This window comes from Triturus cristatus, chromosome 7 (assembly GCF_964204655.1).
Source record: "Triturus cristatus chromosome 7, aTriCri1.1, whole genome shotgun sequence".
In the NCBI taxonomy this organism is placed as follows: Eukaryota; Metazoa; Chordata; class Amphibia; order Caudata; family Salamandridae; genus Triturus; species Triturus cristatus.
Window position 1 is genome coordinate 1,117,394,502 of NC_140590.1, and position 18,107 is coordinate 1,117,412,608.

The following is an 18,107-nucleotide window of genomic DNA, read 5'->3' on the forward strand; positions in this document are numbered from 1 at the left end:
CATGTCCTTACGGAGACTACCAACTTAAAGTTATTTTTATTGTAGCAATGCTGACCATTTCATTAGGAAATACTGCAATGCAATATTACATTTAATAATGCTATATTCGGCTAGAAAGGGGCTACAAATGTCATTATTAGATTCTGTAATATTTATTAAAAGCTCAATTCATTGATGGAGTAAGAAGTTTAATAAATAATAAGAGAGGGTACTTTTTCTTCTTCCTGCTTAAGCCTCTGGAGGATAATTTGCATTAGTTTCTTGCTACAGCCCTCTGACTGCTCAACCATGAATGAAGTGTGAAAAGCTGACCCCAGGGTAGAGGCAAAGATGTGGGTCTGGGAGTGCTTTCTGCTCCTCCTGCAGGATGTCCATTTTTGGCAGGGCCAAGAAACCTAACTAACTTCAAGGGTCTTTCCCTGTCTCATGCAGATGCCAGGTGAAACCTTCCCAGGCCCGATCTTTGTTCCCCATACCATTCAGGCTCCAATCACAGTGTAGAGGGAGTTGTCACCAGATTGGGCAGAAGTGGCAATAGAGTAGGGGTTGCTCACTTCTATTGCCACACTTCTGGAGTGCGAAACCGGTCCTAGGATGCTAGGGAAGACATGGCTTCCAAACGACACCTCCGATCAGCCAGCCACGCCCTCGCCGCCGTCCCCCGCATCCGAAGAACGACCACAGGAGGAAGATCCTTCTCCTACCAGGCCGCCAAGACCTGGAACTCCCTCCCGACCGACCTGCGCCTGACCCAGGACCACCTCGCCTTCAGGAAGAAGCTCAAGACCTGGCTATTCGGGCAGTAGCAGCACCCCCCCCCCCCCAGCACCTTGAGACCCTCCGGGTGAGTAGAGCGCTCTATAAATGCCTATGATTGATTGATTGATTGATGGCTTGGCAGTTCGGGCTGGACTGTTCCCATGAGGCACAGAGTCAAGACTGATTTGCAGATGGCCATGTCTGAACTGGGGTGGCGTGGTGAGCACAATAACGATGGATTAAACCCAGATCTGTGACTGGGGGTGAATGTTTTGCCAATGTGCAACATTCCGTCCATCATCTTGTGTGTTTTGCTGTTCGCCCTATGTGGGAAGTGTATGCCCAGATGTGGGTCCCCTGCTCACTACGCCACTGGAGTCAAGCTATCCTGGCTGAAGAGGGATGAAACCCCAAAACCGGTCCTAGGATGCTTGATTCCGGTCCAGGAAGACATGGCTTGGCAGTCCAGGCTGGACTGTACCCATGAGGCACAGAGTCAAGACTGATTTGCATATGGCCATGTCTGAACTGGGGTGGCGTGGTGAGCAAAATAACGATGGATTAAACCCAGATCTGTGACTGGGGGTGAATGTTTTGCCAATGTGCAACATTCCATCCATCATCTTGTGTGTTTTGCTGTTCGCCCCATGTGGGAAGGTTATGCCCAGACGTGGGTCCCGTGCTCACTACACCACTGGAGTCAAGCTATCCTGGCTGAAGAGGGGTGAAACCCCGAAACCGTTCCTAGGATGCTTGATTCCCGTCCAGGGAAGACATGGCTTGGCAGTTCGGGCTGGACTATTCCCATGAGGCACAGAGTCAAGACTGATTTGCATATGGCCATGTCTGAACTGGGGTGGCGTGGTGAGCAAAATAACGATGGATTAAACCCAGATCTGTGACTGGGGGTGAATGTTTTGCCAATGTGCAACATTCCGTTCATTCTCTTGTTTTTTTGACACTTCTGGAGTGGGCACACAGTCTCTGCACACCAGGAGAAGGGTTTTACATCATGGGATTAGGGAGATAGGGATACTCTGAGATTGTTTCTAGTGAGGCACACAGGAAATGCTGTAAACGTGGACAGAACAACCCCTGGGAACATTTACCTCTTTGGTTGGGGACAAGCCATCCATAAGCTGGTACGAGTCATAGAATTGGCATCACAAGTACTCCCCTCAGATAACTTTCTGGCACTGAAGAACAGAAGAAGACTGGACTTGCCATCTATGACCTGAGAGAAGACCTGAATGACTAGACCTGATCCAGGACAAAGATGTAGACTGTAAGGTTCATAAGCCTGACCTCCTGTTTAAGCTACAGGGACACAACAAGCTACAAGAGACTTTTTCTGCAGATGCCTACGTGACCAGTTCTAATTGTACCGGCCTTAGATCTTGCTGGTGGCTTCTGCTGGTGTGAGTCTTAACCCCCAAGTGCTATATATGATGTCATGGAACCTTAACTGTATCAGAGTTTACTCCTCCTAACATCCTCAAAATCTGAGATTTAGAAACTTTATGGCTCCAAAGACATGCGAAGAATCAGGACAAAACATTCAAGCTGATTCAATCGAGGGTTGCTGCTGCTGGGATGAAAATTCTGGTTTTCCCCTTTAAGAGCTTTTATGCAGATGCAAACTCTATTCAGCTGGATCTCATCGAGAAGATATCTGGCCTCTTAGAGCCCCCTTGGTGCAAAGCCTGCAGTATCGTAACGCTGGAAGAATATGAGCTCCAAAAAAGTGATTGAGTTTGAACAAAGAAATCTTGATGACAAAAGTATCTGGCTGGCAAGGGACATTCTTTGAGCTTAAAATTCAAACTTATCTCACTCAGCGCTTTCAACCAGAAACCAACAGCTTCAATACATTGTCTGATGGTTTTCTGACTTAGTAGAACCCTCCTTGGCTACAGCCCATGGCCTTGAACCACTGAAAATGTCAGACTTGCATTTTTTTGATTTCTGAGGTAAAGTGTTAAGGGCCAGTTGTGGTCAACTGTTCACAGTGAGAATGAGATACAGAAGCCAGTTTAGACCTAGTCGTAAGTTATTGTTAATTGTTATTGTTAATTGTGACTTGCAGAGCGCTTAATACCAGCAGGTCTCTAAGTGCTGTGAGAAGAGTAGCTACAGTCCCCCGGGTGAGTGTAACCCCAGACTAAACAATGTTATGCCCGAGAGTCGGTGAAGAGGAGAGTCTTCAATTTCTTCCTCAATGGCAGGAGGGCTTTCACACCAAAAAAACCCTCCTGCCATTTAGGAAGTCTAGAAGACCAAAAAGTCCTGCTTCAGAAAGGCACATTGTTACTTTTTTGAGGAATGTGCTGACATTTCTTCTAAGTTCTAATGCAGAAGAATACTTTTTCACTTGTTCAGGAGAAAAATCCTCCCTGAGCAATCTGATGCAGATTTGTAGCTGCTATTGTGGAAATGAAGACTAGATACTAGAAACAGGCTGGATCTGCTGGAGCTTTGGAGATTTCTCACTGAAGATTGTCAAAGTCCCAACACAGAATGTCATGTTTTTGAGGTGCTGAGAGCATTGAGCATTACCAAGTTAAATTTGAATCTGACATTGTGGAACTGTGGATAGTTTACATTTTACTGGCAGGTTCCGCTGAAGCTCCTGATGAAACATTTTCAGTAGTTCCCAAACATTCTTCTGGTTTCCAAACAACCACAGAAGCACACTTTTAAGGCACCCAGGGCTTAACAGGAGGCACTTAGACACTTAAAGGATGTCTGGCAGAGGAAAACAACATGGTCCTCTTCAGTACATGTCCAGTAGCCATTGGCCAGTGGGGCACTTAAAGGGAAAGGCCTCTTACTGCTTGTTGTGTCCTTGAAGCCAGACAGAAGATCAGTCAACTGACCATTGGAGTCTACTTCTTTGTCCTAAGTATAAGAAAGAGAAGGTTGAGTCTTTGAGGATCCTCCCAAGGTCACAGACAGCAGGTCTGTTCTGTTTTTGATGTTCTGCTGGTCCAGTAAGTGTTCTGAGGAGGTACCTTGGGGTGCAACATTTATGTCTGTCACTAGCTGTTGGTTGGGGTGACTACTGGCTCTTTCCTAATCAATAGGGTAAATGTTTCTGGGGATAGCACTACCTACATTTAAGCAGTTTCTATTTGGCCTGCTACAACAATCCCACAGTGTACCTTATTCTCAAAATCCAAAATGGGGAACCCTTCTCGTCTTGTGCAGAGCTGGTGTTTCTCTCCCAGAGGTGTGGGCAGGGTAATGAGCAGTCCCCACTTCTGTGGTGAGGCAAAACTGATTCCAAGGGTAGCTTTCCATCCACTAGGTTTGCTACCAGTCTGACTATGGGTACAAAGGTCTGCTTCCTTGAGGTCCCCCCTGATATTTTCTCATGAAACAGCAGGTCACCTTTCAAGTTGATTAAGTTCCTGAATCAACCCTAAATGGTCTTCCTTGAAGGAAAAGAAAAACACTTCCCCGCAAAGTGATCATCGTCAATGCTTTGGGAGACTTTTTCAAACGTATTTCATTTAGGACAAATACAGAGTGGGCAATTTTAGGAAAGATATAGGCATTATCCTCAAGAAGCTTCAGGCAGGTTAAAGGTACATTTCTAAAAGTTAAATTACCCATATATTTAATAAAAAACGTACTTTACTATTTTATTGTATTTTTATTAAATATACAAATAAGTCTAAAGGTTAAAGCATCTAAATTAAGATTCTATAGTTTGATGTTTCCAATGTGCTGGTTATAGCCTGACCAGTGACAATGTTTTGGGCACAGTCACAGGAGGAACATGCCACTTCCAGTGTCAATCATGTTCCACTTTCATGTGTGATTTATTTATTATTTGAAATCATGTTTTTATGTCTTTCAAAAGGGTGATTTTGAAGCATATGCCCAGCAGGGCTCCAGCTGCTGCTGCCAAGCTACTCAGGGTAGGCCTAAAGTCATGTTTTCACTGCCACTATAGTGGATGGCACATTAGGTGGTGAAGTCCACAGTTGGTATTACTTTTCTATGCCATGAGTGCAGATTATACACCTTGTACTGTGGTTTAATAGGAGATTCAAATAAGTTAATCAAGGATTAGCCAATTTTTGTATGTTGTAGAACTCTGAGCGCATACTCTAGTTACTGGACAGCAGTACCCCATGACCAGAATCTACAAAACAGCAATACAATTTAGCAACCATACAAAAAAGGAAATTTATTCACACCGAGTATTTAAAGCCCCATCTAACCACCATCACAGGGTATGTAGGAAATGAGTTTAGCAGACAAAGTACTTCAGCATTAATACTCTATTTGGAGTTGGGTGATCCGCCATGTTTCTGACAGCTGTGCCCAGCAGGCTCTGACATCTTAAACTCTACTCAAATAGCCCAAAAGTGTTGGGACCCTTGGAACGGTTGCATCAGACCATATGAACTATTTAGCATTCTTTTTTTACCACACTGGCAGCCATGAACTGATTTTTTTTTTAAATGACTTACACACCCTACGAGAAAACTCCCAGGGTGTAAAGGGAATTTGTTTTTGAAAAAGAAAACTTTTTGTTTGAGTGGCTGTCTCAAAAAGGTAGCTTCTCAGCAATCTTTCAGTGGCTTCAAGGGAGCTGTCAAGGTGGTGGTTGCTCCAAAAGCAAAGAGGTTTCCATAGGGCCGCTGAAGTACTCAAAAACAAGGTGAGGGTTAGTGTGGTCAGGATGGCAGAGGTAATGATCTCTGTCACCATAATAGATCGCGGGCTCACTAAATACACTGAATAAGGCCACTATTGTTTGGCTTCAGCACTCAACCAGTTAGTGGGTAGTGGACTGTTTACTGACAGTAAATAGAGAGCTCTGAGTACCTACTGAAGGTGTTCGTGAGCTGCAATAATCTATCTAAAGTCATCTCTGGATGTGCTACATAAAGTAGGATGTCATCAGAATAGACGGAGATTCTATCATTGTAAATGTTATTCTGCCTCAGTCCCCTCACCAATGCACACACCCTGATTGAGGAGACAAGGGTTAAAACCCATTGCAAAGTTCATGGGAGATACGGCTCAACCCTGCCCAATCCCTATCGCTAGTTCAAAAGATTTTTACATTAAGTACAAAGCTGCTCAATTAGGGTCTCTTGATGTGTCTGAATCTGACCCAATAACTACTTCAAATCTAGGGAGAACTCTGCCCAGCTCTGCTCCTTCAAATTTAGTGAGAGAATGATAAAGCCTAGGCGCAGAGACTAAGTGCTAAGACCAAACAAGGGGCAGGGAACATGGGCTGCACGCATATGCTTTATCTCAAAATATGAACGGGAAACAGCATTTACAACACTGCCATTACATTGCATTCCTTTTACAATTCGGTCGTTATAACAACCGCGTTGTTAGAGCGTGATGCCTTAACATCGCAAGTCATTAGATCGACTTGCTGTAGGGGTGCTCTAACACTAAGGAATAGTGTAATTTACTATCCAAACACCTTCCCTACTGTGGCGCAGGCTCAAGTTGGAATAGTTAATTATATTATTCCCAATTCCAGCATGCTCCCTACAGCAAGTCGATCTAATGACTTGGGATGTAAAGGTATTGTGTTCTAACAAAGCGGTTGTTGTAACAACCGCGTTGTAATAGAATGTGATGTGATAGCATGCAATGTAACATGCTATATTCAATCTGAACCAGTGATGGCAGAAACCAAGACAAGGGGAAGCACCCACAAAGGGACAGGTGGCGTGGTATTTGGATAGGTGCACAAAGGCCCCCAAAAGCACAAAGACTCATGCTTGTGAATCAGCTGTTCAGGTGCGGCTCCTCAGCTATGGCAGAGGTGCGTCGCCCAACTGCTTTTAAACAGTGAGAAACATAAAATTACAATAACTTAAAGTTATTGTCATTTTATGTTTCCTGTCCTGCTGCTTTGCAGGGGGAGTGTGGGTGGGGCTACTCAGCTTCCCAAGCAGGGCAGGGGCAGAGTGCTTACCCCACTCCTGACTGCGCAAAGACTGTTTGGTCGGCCTTCTCGGGATGCCCAAAACAATCATGCACACTACCCTGTTCTCCATGCAGGCTGCAAAGAAATCTATTGAATTGCTTAAACTATTTAGTGCGTTTTTTAAAATCTTGTAACAATTGTCCTTCACTTCTGGATGGAGTGTGCATCATGTATTATTGAAGGTTACTTTGAAAGGAGTCCACAGTGAACCATTGAGTTTTTCACCCTTATTACTATTCCTCTTAGTTCCTGATGAGCACATTGTGCCAACAATTGTGTGTTTGCAGTTGGCAAACCAAAGACCATCTTAACCTCCGCCTCTTTTGGCTTAGAGATGCCAAGGAAGCTTCTCCACCTCATTCCAAGGTCCCTACTAGCCAACCTGTATCCAATCAAAGTTGAAGGGAAAACTACTTTAGACCCTATCAGGTGGCAAGAGAGAATATCTTAATAGGATATTTTCTTAGGAGTTCTTGCTGAAAGAAGAAGAATCACACAAGAACACAAAGACTGAAGGACACCTAACTCCAGCTGATACTCAGGGACTCCAAGTGATAACCGTTTGGTCTCTTGTGTTCCTACTTCAGTGACAGAAAAGAGAGCCTCATCCCAAGATAGCTCTGCTGACCACTGAGGATTGGGCCCTTTAGGACACCTGGCTGGAGAGAGATGTGGTGCGTCGAGGCCAGCCCAGAGGAGCCACAGCCTGCAGGACTGGCTAAGTGGAACTTCAAAAAGTTGGGACTTAGAGCCAGAAATAAAGGTTGGATGTAAGCACTTTGTCCATCAGGGTGGCAGACAATGTTACATCTGCCACTCTGATGGGGAGAGGACCACTAAATCTAGATATCTTTATAGATCACCACTGCTCAAGAAGCAACCTCAGTAGTTTAAGAGTAACCATCATCACAGTAGGCTTAGTCGTAGGGCATTTTTCTTCTGACTGGCCACCATATTGGATGTTGGTGTTTTCTTTCTTACCACCTTATTTTACTACTTGCCATGGACATGTCTGAACACAGACTATAATTTGATTACTATTGACCATCCCCAAACATTTCATGACTCCGGTTGCCACTAATTTTAAATTTCTCCAAAAACAAAGCTTTTTCCACCATAACCAAAGGTGGTTTGACTGCAGGAGTTAGTCCAGCAGCTCCCAGCATTAGGAGAACTTTTGCGGTTACAGATCACAACATGCCCTGGCTAGAGGGTTTCAACTTCATTTCAGAGACTAAATCATAAAGTTAAAAACATTTAACAGAGATTAATCTGCTTGGTGTATCTGACCTTCATTCCATCATGGCTGGACGCAAATCACATCTAGAAGCCAGCATATTATGCTAATACATATGATTTGCAATATTCTTGACATGCAATTTTGGGGCATATTCTCAAGGATGTATCGCTGAGGTATCGGCACTTCATCTCAGCCAAACTCACAATAAATTAATCGCCCCATTCACAAGCTGGTGCTAACAGCCCATATCACCAGTTTAACTGTGATAGCAGTCGCAAAAGACATCACCACAGATAACCCCGGCAACTAACGCTAATGATATGCAGAGTAGGCTTTCCCGTGCAAAAAGCCACAACAACACCACTCCACAACATTCTCAACGACCAGCCAGATTGGCGATAAGATCACAAAACATGTGATAAGGCACGTTAGCAGCAGGAATGTAACACCTGCTCTCACCTGGTGTAAAGTCGGACTATATCCTGCACCAGAAAAGGGAGCACAGTCCAGAGCCACAGCTGAAGAACAACAGATGTCATGCAGCTCGGACCCCGAAGAGGGCCAAAACACCCACCGCTACCACCCGGACCACCCCCCACACCTCCCCTGGGGCCCGACCCCGGGCACCCCCCACCTCCCACGGACCAAGAGATTGCGCATCATCGTCACAAAATCATGAACAAAATAATTCGCCTGATGTCGCAGAATTACAACAAATAACAGTCATGTGAGTACAGAAAAAGCAGAATCAATCATTCACCATTGGAAGTCCAAACAAAATATCCCAATCAAATTTGTCTTCAAACAACTATTTGGAAGAGTCATGGTGGGTCATCCCTGGACAATTTGTAAGTGACAGCCTGCAAGGCAATATCAAAGATAAGAAGGTGTGTCAGGCACTCATCAAAGGACAGAGTGAGAGAGAGAAAGAGAGAGAGAGAGAACGAGGGAGATTGAACAAGGAGCGCAAGGCCAATCGGGCCCTTGGCGCATACATGCCAACTGTTGCATGTGTAGCTCAATTGGTGCACCCTAAATCTAAGGCCTGGCATCAATTTCAGAGGGAAGGCCACATCACAATTCAGAAATGCAAACAGTGGTAGAAAGCTCCTTTGTCTCAATACATAAGGCGGAAGGACATCCGGACCTCTGACCTTGGTCTTAAATGCACCCCCTGAGTGAGATACGATACCAGACTCTGACAACTCCCACACCACAAACTGCGCTAATGAAAGACCAACTTTTCCACACCCCACACACACTTGCCCCTGCCTGAGGTACACCTGCATGGGATGCCCCTGACACATTGGTAAAAAACAACCCATACATCCAAACGTTGAACACACATATGACTCATTGCTCTGGGCTGTGGCATATCGTCCACAGAACTTCCGCCGGTCTGAGGAGTGCCGGGGGTAAGAGACTAACAAACGCAATGGCAGGCAATCCCTGGCAAATGCACCACCGTTGTCCCGTGGAACTGCACCGTGCACGAATGCTGCATTTGTTGGGATCACTGCCACTGGCAGTTTTGCTAATCAGTTACTGTCTAAGTTTCCGTCTTGTGTACGTCATATGCGTCCAGCCCTGTTTCCACTGTCTATCATGCACATTCGAGTGGCCCATGGATGTCTGCCTATCCAACACAACGGTAGCTGAACTGGATTATGACTTGTGTGTGCGCCCCCTGTTGGCCCAAGAACAGAAGTGCAACCGGGATACCCATGCATGGGATGCCTTGATCTGTGGTGTATGTGCTGGCAGTAGTGGATGAGAGATTGCACAAGTCATCATGTGCAGTGACCACATTCAGGTGCTACCCTATTGGGCTGTGTTGCGGATTGGTGAAACTGCGTGGACGGAGCACATCTGTCCGGACCAGTTAATGGCTTGGCTCTCCCTCATGTTCCTTGAACTCGAGAACGACGTACTTCTGAGACTGATTGCCAATGATGCTGCACTCGCATTCATGGACTAGTAACTACCTTCCTGCAGCCACAACAGATTGACACCCAGAGCACAGGTCCCAACACTGTGTTGCATCGTGGAGGAATGGTCACATATCCCAGAACAACAGTGGAAATGTCTGCATTCGCCCGAACTCCGAATGCATGTGCGTGCACTTATGCGTGTTGTTACACATCTGTGCAAGGTGATGCAGCCCCATGTGTGGAGCTGCACAGCATCGTTTGGCAATGTTCCTGAATCTGACATACTGCTGGAGGGAGACTACACACATGGCAATGTAGCACAACATGTGATGTTGTTGGTCGCTTTCACCTGCTCACTCTCACCAGAGCACACAGTCGGTGCAGTCCGGTGGTACAGGTCCATGCAGATCCCATGGGCTGTGAGTCGTGTCCCCTAACACGGGGCAATGAACAGACGCCAAACATCATATGACTAGTCCAGCAAGGCAAGATGGGCTGAGACCACTGCCATCCGTAATGATTTGTGTTCATTTGTACCTCCCCATTTCTTGCACCTCGACATGTACCATGCTGCCTGTGAGTGTCTTAAGCATTTTTCTGCATGGTGTGGTCTATTCCTTACCAGCACTGACACACACATGCTAATACAGTCTACTCAACTTCACCAGTGTACAACTGTGATGAGTGTTGATTAGTATGACAAATCGTGTGCCTCAATGGGCATTGTCCGTACACAGGGAGGGACAGACTGCCGCATGTACATTGGTGGTGAGTTCCTATTGGCAGCTCCACCTCTGTGAGCCGGACATTGTGTTTGGGATAGTTGCTGGTAGACCTGTTCTCCTACGTGTCTTCAGTACTGCGTGTATGGCGTCCAACTTCTTCCCATGTGAATCAATGTGATCCATCAAAACAGGCTGTGTCCACACTGATGTGTGTGAGTAGGTTATGCAAAGAGATGTTCTGTAGCCACATGCAATGGGGAACACTACTTCAGGTGTGCTACCTATTTTGACATTTCTTCACACAGCCCTAATTAACACATGGACGTTGGGTAACGTTGGGGGGTTGTGAGATTGTTGGGTCACAGCTAGTTCACACCTTCACAGTCATCTAATTGGCTATGTGGGTCAGTGTCAAACATGTGCATTGATGACATTTACCAGGGTGTACCTTTTTGTGCAAACAATGTCCCTACATTCATCCATACTTTTATACGTGATTGAAAATAGACATGACACATCTATGTGATTTGGAATGTTTTATTCACATTCTGGGAAGTGTCGGAGCTGGAGCAGTACATGGCCAGTTCAAGCCCACATAACATGGTTGCCCAGTGGTGGGCCAACCAGAGCCCTTGGGGGAATGCAAAGTTAATCTGAAGAGGAAGAGTTTAGTCTGCAGCCGGATTGCTGTGTAATTGCTACCAGAGCAGATATGGCAGGGTCCAGGTGAATGTTGGAGGGGGTTTTGGTGGAAAGTGGGAGGTGTTGCTTCAGGGCATGATGCATAGGGCTGAACCAGGCAGGGACTGGTCATGTGGCAGGGATGGATGCTACTACCTCCTTCCTCACACAGTCATTACCCTACACATCTTACTCCTCTGAGACGTCTTCTGTGTCCGTTGTGTGTGGTGGTGTTATGCCTGCATCACTGTGTGCCACTGACACATCAGGGTGCGAAGGTGATAGGGCTGCATCACTGTGTGCCAATGACACGTCAGGGGCGGAGATGTGTGTGTCAAGGTTCCTGCAGCACTCATCTGGTACAGGCTCAGTGGCAGCAATGGCAAGATGAGGATCTGCAAGGCATGGAAGATCCAACCGAAGTCTCGTTGGTGCTCATCCATGGCAGCCATACTTCTAGGCTGCATCAACTCTATGGTCTCTATTGTCCTCCATATCTGTGCCAACTCTGTGCTGTTATCGCTGGAGCCTGTCTGACTAGACAGTTCTTGCATCCGAGTGATGGCCCCAGCGAGGTCAGCCAAGGATTGTTGGTGAGCATGGTGCGGACAGTGTGTGTCCATTAGCGACTGTAAGTGGTCTCTGATGGGACTGAGACACCGACGTATGGTATCGAGTTTGGCTGCCATGAGGTCGAACCCCACCTGCAGGTGGTCAGCCATCTTCTCCTGGCAAACTAACACACGGCGTTGGAATTCCATGTGTTGGTAGTGGGGGTCCTGTGAGCCAGCCATGGTGATATGTGCTTCCTGTTGTGTGGTCTGTGCAGGGTGTGGGGTCACTGCGATGCAGCTGGGCTGTCCTGCTCCTGGAGGTGAGGTGCGGAGGCTGTCCATTAGCTGCTGGAGGGTGTCTGAGCAAGTGTGCAGGGTGTCCTCTTCATCATCACTGTAGAGATGTGTGGTCTGCTCTGCAGGAGGTGTTTATTATCCCTCTGCAATGTAACGGGGAGATGCAGGGTAACAGTGTGTTCCATGTATGTTGACACATTGTAGATTTTTACATTCAGACGGCATGACAATGTACATTGTGGCTGTTTTGGTGAAGCTGGCTATTTGATGGCAGACAGTGGAAATTTCGAGTACATGACGGATGTGTGGTTGTACTCGTACATTATCATCTCACAGTGACATGCAATGCCAGATGTGATTGGCCAGTTTCTATGCACGAGCAGCACCAATTGTGTCCTCTGTCCTGTGGTGTAAGGGTTGCACTTTGTACCACATTGTCGTCAATGTTGATGTACTGTGATTGCTATGTGTGTGTGTTACATTGTTGGCGGGTCGCCCCTGCAGCTCCGATTTGGCGGCCCCTTAACCCTTTGAGGCGGTGTGCCTTTGACTTGTGTGCTTTTCGGGTCCTGGGATGTTTGCAACTTTGGCCATTTGTGCTCTTGGACAAATTTAGCACTCGAGTGCATTGTGTGTCTGCAGATGTGTTTTTGCCGTCATGGGTTGTAGGTGCAGGTGGATGTGTCAGAGTGTGACCTGCTCCTTTACGGATGTGGTCCACACTCAGCCACCTCAATGCCGTCTCATGCACCATGTCATGTATTGTCACAGCAGCCATGCTATCTGTAATGCAGTGTCACTTGCATTGTCAGTGTTGCTCACAGAGCTGCTGCTTTTCTGGATTCAGCACATGTGCATGGGTAGGTTGTGGCATTGGTGATATGGAGGGGGACCCAATTGTGCTCATTGTGGACGGGGGCCTACTTGGTGTTTCTATGTGTACTGCAGTGTGCCAAGGGTATCAGGGACATGTTCCACACTCATTGTGGGTGTGCAGTGTGCTGCATATGATTGTGCATGTGTGCCATTGTGCCCATCTCCCTCTGTCCACCCAGTCCCTGGTCATTACTCACCCTGTTGCTGTTGGGTCAGGTCATATCGAGCTGTGTCCAGACACCCAACTCCTTACACCATCTCCACACTGATGACTCTGGACACCATTTCCTGCAGCTCATCCAGCTCCTCCTGTGGCGCAGGATGCCTACCTCCAGTCGCCTTTGCTGCCTTACTGTTGGCAGTGAGTTTCTCCTTGGTTTGGCTGTGCACTTCATGCCAGCACTTCTTGACCTCCTCCATTGACCTCCTTGACACTGACGATGGACTGCCCTTTTTCCATTTGTGTTGCCAATGACACAGTGGAGGTGACAAACAGTTGTTGGTAGTGTTCTATCACCTCCGTGACAATGATCCAGTCTCCCTGCGGACTGAACCCCTGGCTGGTCCTCCGTGGGGCTTGTGGGGTTTGGGTTGCCTCTGCACTCGGTCCGGGTGCATCCATGGTGGTACACAGTTTGATTTGGTTTTGATTTGGTTTTATAGTGCATTTCCCTGCATGACTCAAGGGAATTGCGGGCCTGTGGATGGTTGTCGCTGATTTTTGTATCGCAATTTGGGGTATAGCAACTTTTTCCTGTTGATGTTTCGCATTCTTGCACGGTCATTTAAAGCATTTTCATGGGACTATCGCATGGTGCTGCAGGGTTGTGAATACACCATTAACACAGTGTTATTTTCCCATGATAGACTGCAATGTGAAGAGTTGCGTTAAGCTAATTTTGCGGTAGTTATGACACGTTCTTGTGGATATGCCCCTTTGCATATTATCAAATCTGGTTAAGCTCATTAGATTATGTTCCTTATAATTCCCCTACGGTGTCGAATTCTTTTAGATAATTTTATTGTTTTAGTGTTTTTACTTTATTACTGTTTGGTATCGCACAATTCTTTTCATAGGTCATGTAAGTTAAGCCTGTCTTCTCTGTATCTTATTTATCAGGGGGTTAAGCTTAAAATTGTTTAGCCACTTTAGCATTCACCGTGACAAGTTAAGGTTAATATTCCTTTAGCTGGTTGACAGACTATCCCAAAATAATAATTCACTTAATTGGGATCAACCAATTATTTTGCTTCTTATATTTTGACAAAAATCTTTGTCTTTTCAGTTTCTGGTTAAAAGAATGAAAGCAAATATTAGGATTTTATGATCGTTCTCAATAGATGATGTATACCACCCATCACAATTCAAAGACCACAGTGAGAAAAAAAGGTCCCACAAAAATACTAAAATTCCCTCAATAAGGGAAAATGTTCAATTTCATAGACTAGGTAAAAAACATTTAGACTTACTTCTGCTACCTACAGGAGCAATAAAAAAGAGATATAAACATTAAGACATAGATTAGCATCATGACAATAAACAAATAAGTCGCCCTTTAGAAACTGCACAATTATTCATGTCATGTCTGTTTTAAAACAAAATATTGAAATGCCAGTCTGATTTAGAAATCTCTTAGGAGTCACTCACAAGTTCAATATGTACACTTCCAGACACTGTATAAGAAGTTATACTTACTGGGGTTGACTGAAAGAGAGATAAGAAACTGATGTTAAATATTGGATATATCAATTACAATCATTTGAACTTCGAAAATTATACTCAAAATCTGTGAAAACCACAGAAATGCTACTTTACATGCTAGCAAGATATATCAAAATTACAATTCTCATTTAGGAGGAAACAAACTATACTTGACAGTTGAATTGATTCAGACAAGATTGGGCTTGATAGGAACATGTGCAAATCTAACTGAATATGAGCGTAGCCAGTGCTATTAAAACTTTCCCAAATGCACTATAGATAATCAAGTACATTTGTGTAGTGTCATTTATGATTGTCTGTTCCCTAATTTTCACAACTATATAGCATATAACTCATGTTTTCTTTTAAGTTTGTTCATCTCCTTCCCTGTTACTTTGACATATCTCTATAATACTGATTTAAAATACCAATGAAATATGTGGTGAGCCAAAGTAAATATGTCATATTCTATTGTAATGCATCAGAGCTCTATTTTTATAAAGCCTATAATGTATGGGCTTAAAGACCCCAAGCATTATCCTTGGCTACAAGCATGAAACAAGTTGCAAGGGTCAATTTCCTGATCTGCCTAGCTGACTTGTCACATCTGGGCCTGATCGGAACCATGCTGGGAACCTCTGCTGGAGTGAGTGCTGCATTGTAAGTGCTGTCTCTAAGTTCCTGTTAGCCTTAGAAGTGACCAAGAGGAGATGCTCCTGAAAGTATGTAGAGTTGTGACTGAGAATATTTTTTGACTTCCAAAATGTTTAGAGTTTCTGCAGACCTCTCTTAAGCATTGCCCGATATTTAGAATGTCTTCCACAGATATAACAACAGGTTTGTCCCACTGAAGGATATCTGGATTTGATGAAAACGACTAAAGGCTTGACTCCAAGTGCGGCAGATAGGTTGCTCTATCAAAACATAAAGTATGTACTGTTCATGTTATAAAAAATGTATTAAAACCAAATGCAATTGTAATAGGACAAACAAGGCATCGATCATGTTTGTAGAGTCAGAACTATCTCCCAAAACTTAAATCAGGCCTTAAGCCCAGAGGCAGAAATCAGTACGGAACTAAGGTGCTATAATTATACCCAACATGTCATGAATCCGGTTGCCACTAATTTTCAAATTTCTCAAAAAACAAAGCTTAGTTCCACCATAACCAAAGGCGTCAGCAGGAGTAAGTCCAGCAGCTACCAGCATTAACAGAACGTATGCGTATATAGATCGCAACAGTCCCTCGCTGAAGGGTTTCAACTTCCATTTCATAGACTAAATCATAAGGTTAAAAAATTTTACTGGGATTAATCTGCTTTGTGTATCTGACCCTCATTCCATCAATGCTGGATGAAATTACATCTAAAAGCTAGCATATTGCGCCAATACTTATCAATTTGCACAATTTTTGACATACAGTTTTACGTATTATCAAATCTGGTTTCACTAATTAGATTATGTTAATTACAATTCACCCAATGTGTCTAATTCTTTTAGGTAATTTTAGCGTTTTGATTTTATTACTGTTTGGTATGGCACAATTTTTTTCACAGTTCCTGTAAACTGAGCCTGTATTCATCAGGGGTTTAAGCGTAAAATTATTTAGCCGCTTTAGCGTTCACCCTGAGAAGGTAAGGTTAATATTTATTTCATAGGTTGACAGCATACCCAAAATAATAATTCACTTAAATTGATCAACCAATTGTTTTGCTTCTAATAATTTGACTTAAATATTTGTCTTTTCAGTTTCTGGTTGAAAGAATGAAAGCCAATAAAATGATTTTATGATAGTTATCAAGAGATGATGAATACAACCCATCACAATTCAAAGCCCACTTCAAGGAAATCAGGTCCAACACAAATGCAAAAATGTAATCAATAAGGCAAAATGACTAATTTCATAGACTAGGTACAAAACATTTAGACTTTCTTCTGCTGCCTAGAGGAGCAATAAGAAAGAGATGTAATATTTAGACATAGATTGTCATCAAGAAAATAAACAAATAAGTCAACCTTTAGAAAATGCAGAATTATTCATGTCATTTATATGTTAACAAAAATTATTGAGATACCACTCTCATTTAGAAATCTCTTAGGAGTCACTCAAAAGTTCAATATGTACAGATCCAGACACTGAAGTAAAAGGTAAACTTACTGCTGTTGTCTGAAAGAGAGATAAGAAAGTGATGTTAAATATTAGATATATTATTTACAATCATTAGAACTTCAAAATGTAAACTCAAAATGTGTGGAAACAACAGAAATTCTACATTACATGTTAGCAAGATATATCAAAATTACAATTCTCATTTAGGAGCAACCAAACTATACTTTACAATTGAATTGATTTAGACACAATTGGGCTTGATAGGAACAAGTGCACATCTAACTGAATATGAGTGTAGCAAGTGCTATTTAAACTTCTCCAAATTCACTGTAGATAATCAAGTACATTTGTTTGGAATCATTAATGCGTGTCCATCCCCTAATTTTCACAACTGTATAGCAGATAACCAATGTTTTCTATTAGGTGTGTTCATTTTCTACTCTGTTACTTTGAAATATTAATGTAATACTGATGGAAAATACCAATGAAGTATGTGGTAAACAAAATGAAATATGACATATTTATTGTAATGCATCAGAGCTATAGTTTTTTAAAAAGCCTGGAATGTACGGCCTCAAACACCCCAAGCATTATCTTTGGCTACAAGGACAAAACACGTTGCAAGAGTCTTTTTCTTGATCTGTCTAGGTGACTTGTCACAACTGGGCCTGAACTGAATCATGCTGTGTACCTCTGCTGGAGTGGGTGCTGCATTCAAAGGGCTGTCCCAAAGTTCCTGTTAGCCGTAGAATTGACCAAGAGGAGATGTTCCTGAAAGTATCCAAAGTTATGACTGAGAATATTTTTGGATCTCCAAAATGTTTAGAGTTTCAGCAGACCTCTTTGAAGCATTGTCCGATATTTAGAAGGACTTTCACAGATATAACTACAGGTTTTTCCAACTAGAGGATATTTGAGCTTGTTGAAAAAGACAAAAGGCGTGTCTCACAGTGTGGCAGATAGGTTGCTCAATCAAAACATAAATGATGTACTGTCCTTTTATAAGAAGTGCCTTAAATCCAAATGCAATAGTAATAGGCCAAACAAGACATCAATCATGTTTTTAGTGTCATACCTATCTGCCAAACCTAAAATCAGGCACTATGCACAGAGGGAGGAATCAGGACGGAGCAAAGGTGCTATAATTATCCCCAAACATGTCATGACTCCGGTTGCCACTAATTTAGAATTTCTCAAAAAACAAAGCTTTTTCCAAGATAACCTAATGCGTCAGCAGGAGTTATTCCAGCAGCTCCCAGCA